Here is a 9,841-nt window from a genome sequence, read left to right on the forward strand (position 1 = left end):
ATTTTCAGACCCCTTAGGCCCACCGGGGCCCCCAGATGGCACCAACACAGTGTTTGCAACTCATGGGGTTACACCATTCACAAACCCCAGTCAAACGTGTTGTGAATCACATGCACCACAATCAGTTACACAAGGCACATACTGGTGTTATGGACTGCCCTCGACACTCAACTTGCACAATTCATTCCCTGGTACAATTACCTAACATGGGTTATTTACTGCCCTGTGACAAAAACAGCTACATTACTACATGCAATCTCACCTTTTATCCCTCTTGGGGGGGTTCACCATTGCATGGGTGGCTGACAGGGGACACTAAATTTACCACTGTGTACTCAACATTCTCACGTTTTGACAGGGATTGGTATCTGACCGCATGACATCCAAAACAATGCTGACCATACCCAGTGGCCCGGTGGAACACAACAACAGCAAGCCCCCCCTCGGCATTTCCAACCCAAAAAAAGGGGGGCAGTTCCTCCTTTAAAAACCCTGGGAATTTAAATAAGAACAGGGCTCTTTAGCCCCTTGGCTAAAGCCATTTTCCACTTAAGGCAGCACCAAACACCCCCATTTTTCAGGTGTGGGGATGTCAAACTTGCAACCCCTTGATGCACAACCCCAAAAAACCCACATTCACCATAATTTTTGCACTGGGACCTCCCCAATCCCCTTCAAAACGGGGGAACATTTTCACGGGCCCTTGGCCATACCGGGAAACCCAAATTTTGGGGACACTCCCTGTTTCACCCATTCCCCGGTGTTTTCCCCCAATGCATATGCTCCCCCCCGGCAATAAAGTTTTTTTAAAAATTTTAACACAACCCAGGCTTTTTACACCCGGGGATCCCCTGGTGGGTTAAAAAGTGGGTCAATGGGCCCCCCTCAGGAAAACACCACTTGTGGCTCCCGGTTTCCTACACCCCGGGATGACAAAAATGTCCACCTGCTAGTTGCATCCCCTTTGGGAAAAAATACACGGAATCCTTTCCTACAACCCCTTTGGATTTTAAAACAACCTCCCCTGTACTGTGCCATGTTTCTTTTGGTGGTTCCCATTCCACATCCTGTACCAACTGGGACAGCCTCACATTTACATGCACAAACATTACTACAAACCCCACGGACGCCTGTGACAACCAATGAATATTTACCCCCCAAGCAGATGCCCTGCAAAATACAATGCTGAACATCCAATTCCCCCATCCCCAACACAATTTCAGGAAAATGTCCCAACAAAATCAGTACTGCCCGCAAGCCCAGGGTGGCAGTTCCTTGGGGGGAAAATTCAAACCATGACGGTTTGAGTGGACATGGACTGTTGGGTCACCTTTTCACCAGGGGCCCTAGGGCCTTTAACAACAGTAAGTACCAAAAACATACTGCCACCCGTTTGTAACATTTTTGGTTTTCAAATCAACATCCCCATCTGATTTACTAAAGGGGCCCCCAACCCCTTCAAAGCTAATTTAAAAAAAGCCCAGCGATGGGCCATTTTTCAAACCCCTCTTCACTCACTACAAAGGGCCCTTTGTACAGTTTCCTTTTATTTTTTTTAAAATAAATAAATGATTAACAATATTCCTTAAACTGGAATGGTCCCTTCCCCAATGCTGGTTGAGCCAACCAACTTTGGAATTTGTTAACCCCAACCACATTTCTTTTATTTGTTTGGACCCTTGTCCTGACCCCACACCACATACACCGTTTCACCATCATAATGGGGCAACATACACCCATGACTGGCCTCGCTGCATGGCCCACCCGGAAACCTGACCACCACTTTTGGGATGGTCCCGGGCCCTTTTTAATGTTCTGTTATGCCCATACCTACAAAAAAAAAAAAAAAAAAAAAAAAAAAAAAAAAAAAAAAAAAAAAAAAAAAAAAAAAAGAAAAAAAAAAAAAAAAAAAAAAAAAAAAAAAAAAAAACAAAAAAAAAAAAAAAAAGGGGGGGGGGGGGGGGGGGGGGGGTGGGGGGGGGGGGGGGGGGGGGGGGGGGGGGGGGGGGGGGGGGGGGGGCCATTGTGAATCCTGTTATTGTACACATGGCATACCTTTTTATTTATATATTTTTTATATTTTATATAATTTTTCCCAAATATCTACCTAACCCAACCCCAGGGATAGTGGTCCCATACACAATCACATTGTACGGGTTTGAAACACATATGCCACAGTCCTGTGGTCCATTCCACTGTGGCATGGATATCCTTCGCAAGGCCAACCTATCTGTACTGTGGGGATGCTGGTACATAGGTAGCCATTGTACCTGTGAACTACACACATCTACACACAGACAAGGGTACAAAAACACATTTATGGTGTACCTTCAACAACAGCTACATTTACATGGCACAACAGTGACATGCCACATGTTTACTGCTCAGACATTTACTTTCGGCTGACATTGGACAACACACCTGTACACATCTGCATACCACATACTCAGGTGTCTTCTGCTCTACACGGCACATGTCCTCACATTGTGATGCATATTTATTTTAAAATTTACATGTTGCCCGGGGCTAGTCTAGCTATAGATGTCCATTTTCAGTAGAGGCCAGGAAAAGCCCACACACAGGCAGCCCAATAGAACAATGTCATTTTTAAAAAATACTACATGGAATGTCCAGGATTAAAAAGACTACAGTGGCAGGTATCCCAATATATATATATATATATATATATATATATTTATATATACGTATATATTATATACATTTATATAACATACCTTCATACATGCCATCTGCAGGGTGTGAATGGAATCCCTGATATGTGCACACACCACATGCAGGGGCTGGGCTTCTGTGTTCCATGAACACAACACACACCATTCTGTGGAACATGGTCCTGTGTAATCCCACGGGAACACATAGCACTGTTCATGTGATACCTCCCTGCTGTTTAGGACACTTTGTGGTACCACCACAGCAGCTACTGTAGTGGTGCAGTTGACATGCCTCTGCTGTTCACAGGACACTACCATGGAGAGGTGACACTTTACACTGCCCATGTGCTACAGGACTGCCAGACTGCATTGTTGCCCACTGTGCACCTGTGCAGCTACTACATGTCCTTTGGGCATGGTTACTGGTGTCCCTTCCATTTAGACTAGTTATCATGGTAACTCTGTCCCATACCTACAGGCCATATGTATCCTGTTATTGTACATTCAATGCATACCTTTGGGATGTATGATATGCCTTTATACTGTGTATGATATCTGCCATATCTACCTAGACAACTTTACATTACACATATTTCACATACATCCCCAATGCAGGGCATACTTGCACGACACCACATATGACATCAACTATATGCTCATACACATTTTGCTGTGACAGTATACATACATGTACTATCCCTGCATGGTGCTTCCTTGTTGACATCCACGCACAACAGCTGGTATGGCATTGTTGTCAATGCCTCCTGTGGCATCCTTTTGGGGTCTCCACTGTGTACATGATGTCCCACTGCTCTACACACGTGTCTACAAACGTTGGTATGCTCAGCAGGATATCACTACATAACTACCTTTCACCACTTTCTGCATTACGGACAAGTGTAATTAATTACAACCACCATTCACATACGTACAGCTTATTAATACAGATCATGCTACACACTTACATACCTGTTCTACATACCTTGTTGGTGTGTCGCTGATTGTGTATGCTTTTCCGTTCGCTGTAGTACAATGCTGTTTGTATGAGCATACGGTTTGAATATCCTGAGAGTCCTCCTATATACGCATACCTGCAACATGTGGATTCATCCCACCAATTGCTGTTCCTCAGTGAGTAATTACGCGCATATCACCTGTGCATCTACTCCATTCGAAATTACGCCATACAGGGTATAATTGGAATCTCCACCTGCTTGGCTATTTGCCCACCTTAATGGAGATGGTCTGTATTGTGTTATGTTAGTGTAACTGCAACTGCTATGAGCAAATGTATATTTTGAAGCATTCACCCGTGGATTGTGTGTGACAGGTGTAGTATTTGGTTCAACATGGGTGTACCTGTCCTGCCACACTGATAACGGGTATTGCATTCAGAACTGTAACATGGCTGTTGTATTCCTTTATACAACGCATGCAAGTATGCATCCGCCTTTAATTGTGTCTCCCACGCATATGTTGTGGTTTGCAGATGTCATTGACTGACTGTATGTTTGTGCTGCATTACGGTTTGTATTCCTTTAATATCTACGGTAGATATCAGTGGTTGTAATGCACATACGGTTGTGGCCTTGCATCTCTACATGGACAGTATAGTTGTCTGTGTGCTCCATCCCTACTTGGAGAGGTAACAGTTAATAGTCTTTGTTATGGGAGTGTGGGTTGGGCTGTTGTTAATTGGTTCTGATATCGCCTGCATGGCCTTGTGCATGTATACCTGTAACATGTGGTATATCAGCAGCTATGTGCGTGAGTAATTACGTGCATATCACCTGTGCATCTACTCCATTCGGTAATTACGTCAATACTGGGGTATAATTGATTCTCCGCCTGGGCGTTGGTATTTGCCCTACCTTCGTGGAGATGGTCTGTATTGTGTTATGTTATGTGTAACTGCATCTGCTATGCATAGGGACAAGTATATTCTGCATTCAGTCACCCGTGGATTGTGTGTGACAGGTGTAGTATTTGGTTCGACATGTGGGTGTACCTGTCCTGCCGAATGATAACGGTATTGCATTCCAAACTGTAACATGGCTATTGTTTGCATTTATACAATCGCAATTATGCATCCGCCTTTAATTGTGTCTCCCACGATATGTTGTGGTTATGCAGATGTCATTGACTGACTGTATGTTTGTGCTGCTATTACGGTTTGTATTCCTTTAATATCTACGGTGGGATATCAGTGGTTGTATGACGGATACGGGTTGTGGCCTTGCATCTCTACATGGACAGTATAGTTGTCTGTGTGCTCCATCCCTACTTGGAGAGGTAACAGTTAATAGTCTTTGTTATGGGAGTGTGGGTTGGGCTGTTGTTAATTGGTTCGATATCGCCTGCAGTGGCCTTGCTGCATGTATACCCGTAACTTCTGTGGTATATCAGCAGCTATGTGTACGGAGTAATTACGCATATCACCTGTGAAACTACTCCATTCGGTAATTACCCCAAAACTGGGGTATAATTGGGTTCTCCGCCTGCTTTATATTTTCCCTACCTTCGTGGAGATGGTCTGTATTGTCTTATGTTATGTGTAACTGCATCTGCTATGCATAGGGACAAGTATATTCTGCATTCAGGTCACCCGTGATTTTGTGTGACAGGTGTAGTATTTGGTTCACATGTGGGTGTACCTGTCCTGCAGAATGATAACGGAGTATTGCATTCAAACTGTAACATGGCTATTGTTTGCATTTATACAATGCAGCAATTATGCATCCGCCCTTTTAAATTTTGTCTCCCACGATATGTTGTGGTTATGCTGATGTCATTGACTGACTGTATGTTTGTGCTGCTATTACGGTTTGTATTCCTTTATTATCTCCAGTGGGGGATATCGGTGGTTGTACGTCACGGATACGGTTTGTGGGCCTTGCATCTCTACATAACCAGTATAGTTGTCTGTGTGCTCCATCCCTACTTGGAGAGTTAACAGTTAATAGTCTTTTGTTATGGGATTGTAGGTTGGGCTGTTGTCATGTGGTGTCGGTATCGCCTGCAGGTGAGCTTGATGCATGTATACCTCCGTAACATCTGTGGTATATCAGCGGTTATGTATGCGTGACAACTATCCCTTGTCAGTCTGTCCCAGATATTTGCAGTCATTGTGGTCCTGTTGTTGGGATAGCCTGTTTGCCAGTGGTTGCCACATATTCAGATGGGAATTGATTGTTTGACACTTGTAGAACACACAGCGGTGTTTACGGGCCAACACATGGCCACGGTCAGTACTGGGTAGCACATACATATTTCCGATACATACCTATTGCTGTGTGGCTTTGCCAATGTATCATATTGCATGTAACATATCGTGTCGTACATGCAGGCATGACTATTACATACGCCCTTTCCATTTCTTAGGGAATATTCCTGTGCTACCATCTGGGACATATTCACTTTGTATCGTTCTATGTCACACACCCTAGCCAGAGGGCTGTCACTACTACTGTGGGACTAGTAGTGAACATATGCCTGGGCTAGTCTACCCTATGCCTACACCTAATATTCTGATCTGCCTCTAACTTGGCACCAACATACACATGTTGCAGACACACAAAATTACACTCACACAGCGACAGGGCACCCTCAGCACACGCACATACTACGGCACTCACGGGACGGTTGCACACAGTACCTACGTGGACAACACCGGCGTGTCTACCTCTCCTTCATATCATCATACTATTACACGCATGTACTGTTACAGTACTGTGTTCGGGCGTCTTTCAGCCTCGGTTATGCATATCAGTATGTTACACGTCCATGGTTGGCGGTATCCTTATTTTGAACCTCCGGATGTTCAGATTGTCGTGCACTATGTATACTATGTACAGATATCAGGGATACCTCTCAGTCACCTTATATCCCTCTAATTCCCTGTCTTATCTGTATTATATATATGTATATATGTACATATTTATCATATATATATATATATATATATATATATATATATATATATATATATATATATATATATATATATATATATATGTATACATATATATATATATATTTATATGTATACATCTTGCTGACGGCAGGCACACAGCAACACCATATGCTGTAGGACTCACGCACTGTTCAGGTGTTGGCCACATGTTCCACTGGCTGTTGGGTTTACAGTGTTTGGGGCTGCCTATGTTGGAGTCACATAAGGCCACCCATACATTACACTTTACAGGTGGTCATGTTTGTGTGCCATCCATTTCACTGTGTGTGCAGGTGGGGGGGTGTCAGTCCATGGGGCCTACGCTGTCAGAGTATGTGCTATACGTTCCCTCTTTGCCAAGGCGTAGTCATATTGGGTACGCCGCCTGCCTACTGGGGCTGGCACAGTGTGTTCCTGGTCTGGAACCCTCTGTGCCTGGACTGGCCTTGGCAATTGTGGTGGGCTTTGTGGCCCTTCACCATTATGTCCCTGGGAGCTGCTTCCGCAGGATCATATTATGTAGCATGGCACATACTATGAATATGTGGGCACATGTGCCTGGAGAGTACTGCAAGGCTCCACCAGATGTATCCAAGCACCGGAACCATGATTTCAGCATCCTGAACACACGCTCTATGATTATTCTGGTTTGTGCGTGTGCCTCATTATGGCGTTCTTGCATGTGTGTGTGTGCATTTCTGATGGGAGTCATCATCCACGGCTCCAGTGCAGAGCCAGCATCCCCCACGAGATGGCCTTGTGGGATGTCCCCCCTGACAAATACCTGGTACAGCTGTGAGGCATGCCAGATATGGGAGTCGTGGTAACTTCCAGGGCTGCCAGCACACACATCCATGATAATGCCCTGGGCATTGCACATGACCTGGCAATTGATGGAGTGGAATCCCTTGAGGTTTATGTAGTGCTACCCTGCTCGCCAGGTGGTGACTTGATTTGTATGTGCGTACAGTCTATCGCACCCAGTACCTCCGGGTATTGTGCCACACGGTGGAAGTGGCGCATATTGCTAGCCAACTCCTCCTGAGATCTGGGGAAGTATATATGCTCATTGGCATGTGGTAACATGGCATCCAGGAACTGGTGTAGTACCCTGGATGCTGATGCCTGTGAGATGCCCATTATATCTCCAGTTGGCCTTTGAAAGGTACCTGTGGCCAGTATTCGCAAGCTTACACATACCTTTGTGTCCACTGGGATGGGTTCCCCTCTGTTGTTTCTTGTTCTCAGGCATGGCTGGCACAGCTCCACTATTTGCTGTAACATGTCCCTGTCCACCCTGTAATGCTTTTACTATCTCCAGGTCATGTAGCCCCTGGTAGGTTACCCTTGGTCTGAACACCCCCTCCTCCTCCGAGGCCTGCGGTGGTTGTCGGCACCTCCTCCACAACACCGCCTGTCTCTAACACATGCTGATGGATCACAGCTATGGCAGCGCCCAACATGTACATTTTAAATGTTCCCCGTGTGTTTACACCTATGGTGCGGTGTTTGGGAATACATGGCTGTGTGTTGTGTGCATTCACACTTTATACTATTGTGCTGTGCACACCGATGATGTCATAGGGTGTGTTTGTACGGCCGTATCTAAGAGTTATCTTCCGTGTTTTACCGATGGAACTACAACGGTGTTGCCTTTGGTGTTGCATTACTCTTGCCTGCCATGGATTACCTTTCGACCTTCCCTTACTAATTCTGCACATTGCACCTACCATTTTCTGGCATGCATCCTGCAGAGCACTGTCATTTCTACTTTCATGGACATGGCATATCATGTTTGTGTGCTACTGCCATTGTGCTGCCTGTCCACTTTGCTCTGCTGTGTCAGGTCTTCTATCTTTGAAAGTCTGCTACCTCCCTACTTTCTTTGCATTCATATGCCTCCCTATCCCGTTTTGCAGGTTTCTGCATGCAGAGTTGTCACCCGTCCGATTGGCCTTCGTGGGTTGATTAGTGTTGCTTGCTCGTTAGTACTCCAATTACACTTATTCCACATTTCCTTATATTGTACACATCACCTTCCTGTTTCTGATATTGTTTGGGGCGTCACATGACTGGGTTTCCCGGGGAACATTGACATCCTCGAAACATGCACTTTTGCCCCATTGTGTGCTCTCAGCTAACTATTACCCCACACCCGGTCCTGCAGCTTTGATTTATGATGTACAGCCCAGGTTTGCTGTGCTCCAATGTGCTTACTGCTACGGTGGCACCCCTCTGCAGATGTCATGTATTCCCCCTGAGCCACTCCTCGGGATTACCGCTGCACCATTTGGTACAACCTTACTGGCGGGGAAATTTTCGATTCAGTATTATCTGCCTCATTTGCATGGCATTGACTACTAATTCATAGTTACCACGCCAAAGACTGCCGCAGTCCTTGGCAACCCTTGCACCATGGTTGTGGTTTCCCTGCATACCATGGTGTATTATGCTGTGGACCTGATGTCTATTACGATGCTGTTTTATAACATTGTTATATTATTTCATTATGTTGCACCTTCCGCACATGTCCTGCGGTTCTGATGTGAGTTACTGTGGACATGCCATTTAAGTTGTTATTTACGTGTTGTGCATGTTTTCTTTGCCATTCTCTGTGTATTTCGCCATTGGCATATGGTTTAAAAGTGTGATACCTGGGTCTGACACTCTTCCGTTACTCCCATGTTATGTTTGGGAAAATGTAAACCGTTTTTTGGTTTACATTGCCGGCTTATGCTATGCCTGCACCACGCCCTGAATCACTATATGCCTTCATTTGCATGGTGACACACCGCACATGGGGTGTTTAGCATACCTATGCCGGGGCTGCGAGATCTGCGCGCCGTAGTGCACGTGGAATTGATCGATACCTGAATCGCCGTGGCATATTTGGGTTTTAACGCACCTATGCGCACCTGCAAGGTTCATGAATCCCGGGGATGGTTTATATATAGGGTAATGTTGTCCACAGATTAGTCCATCCATTGTTTCAGTACAATGTTTTCATTTGTGTGTGTTCTTTTTGAGAAGTCAATGTCATTTTCTTCTAAATGGGGAACATATTAATGGATATGAAGGAGGTCCAAATACCAGGGGTAAAATGTATTTCATTTGATTAAGCAAAAATGTACAAAATTGTCTGTTTTTTTCAACTTATCAAAATTTTTGGGTTCATTTTAAAAGTTTTTTTAAGCATAATTTGAAGTCTGCCCAAAAA

The sequence above is a fragment of the Protopterus annectens genome, chromosome 9.part0 (assembly GCF_019279795.1).
Source record: "Protopterus annectens isolate FY-2018-M chromosome 9.part0, PAN1.0, whole genome shotgun sequence".
In the NCBI taxonomy this organism is placed as follows: domain Eukaryota; kingdom Metazoa; phylum Chordata; order Ceratodontiformes; family Protopteridae; genus Protopterus; species Protopterus annectens.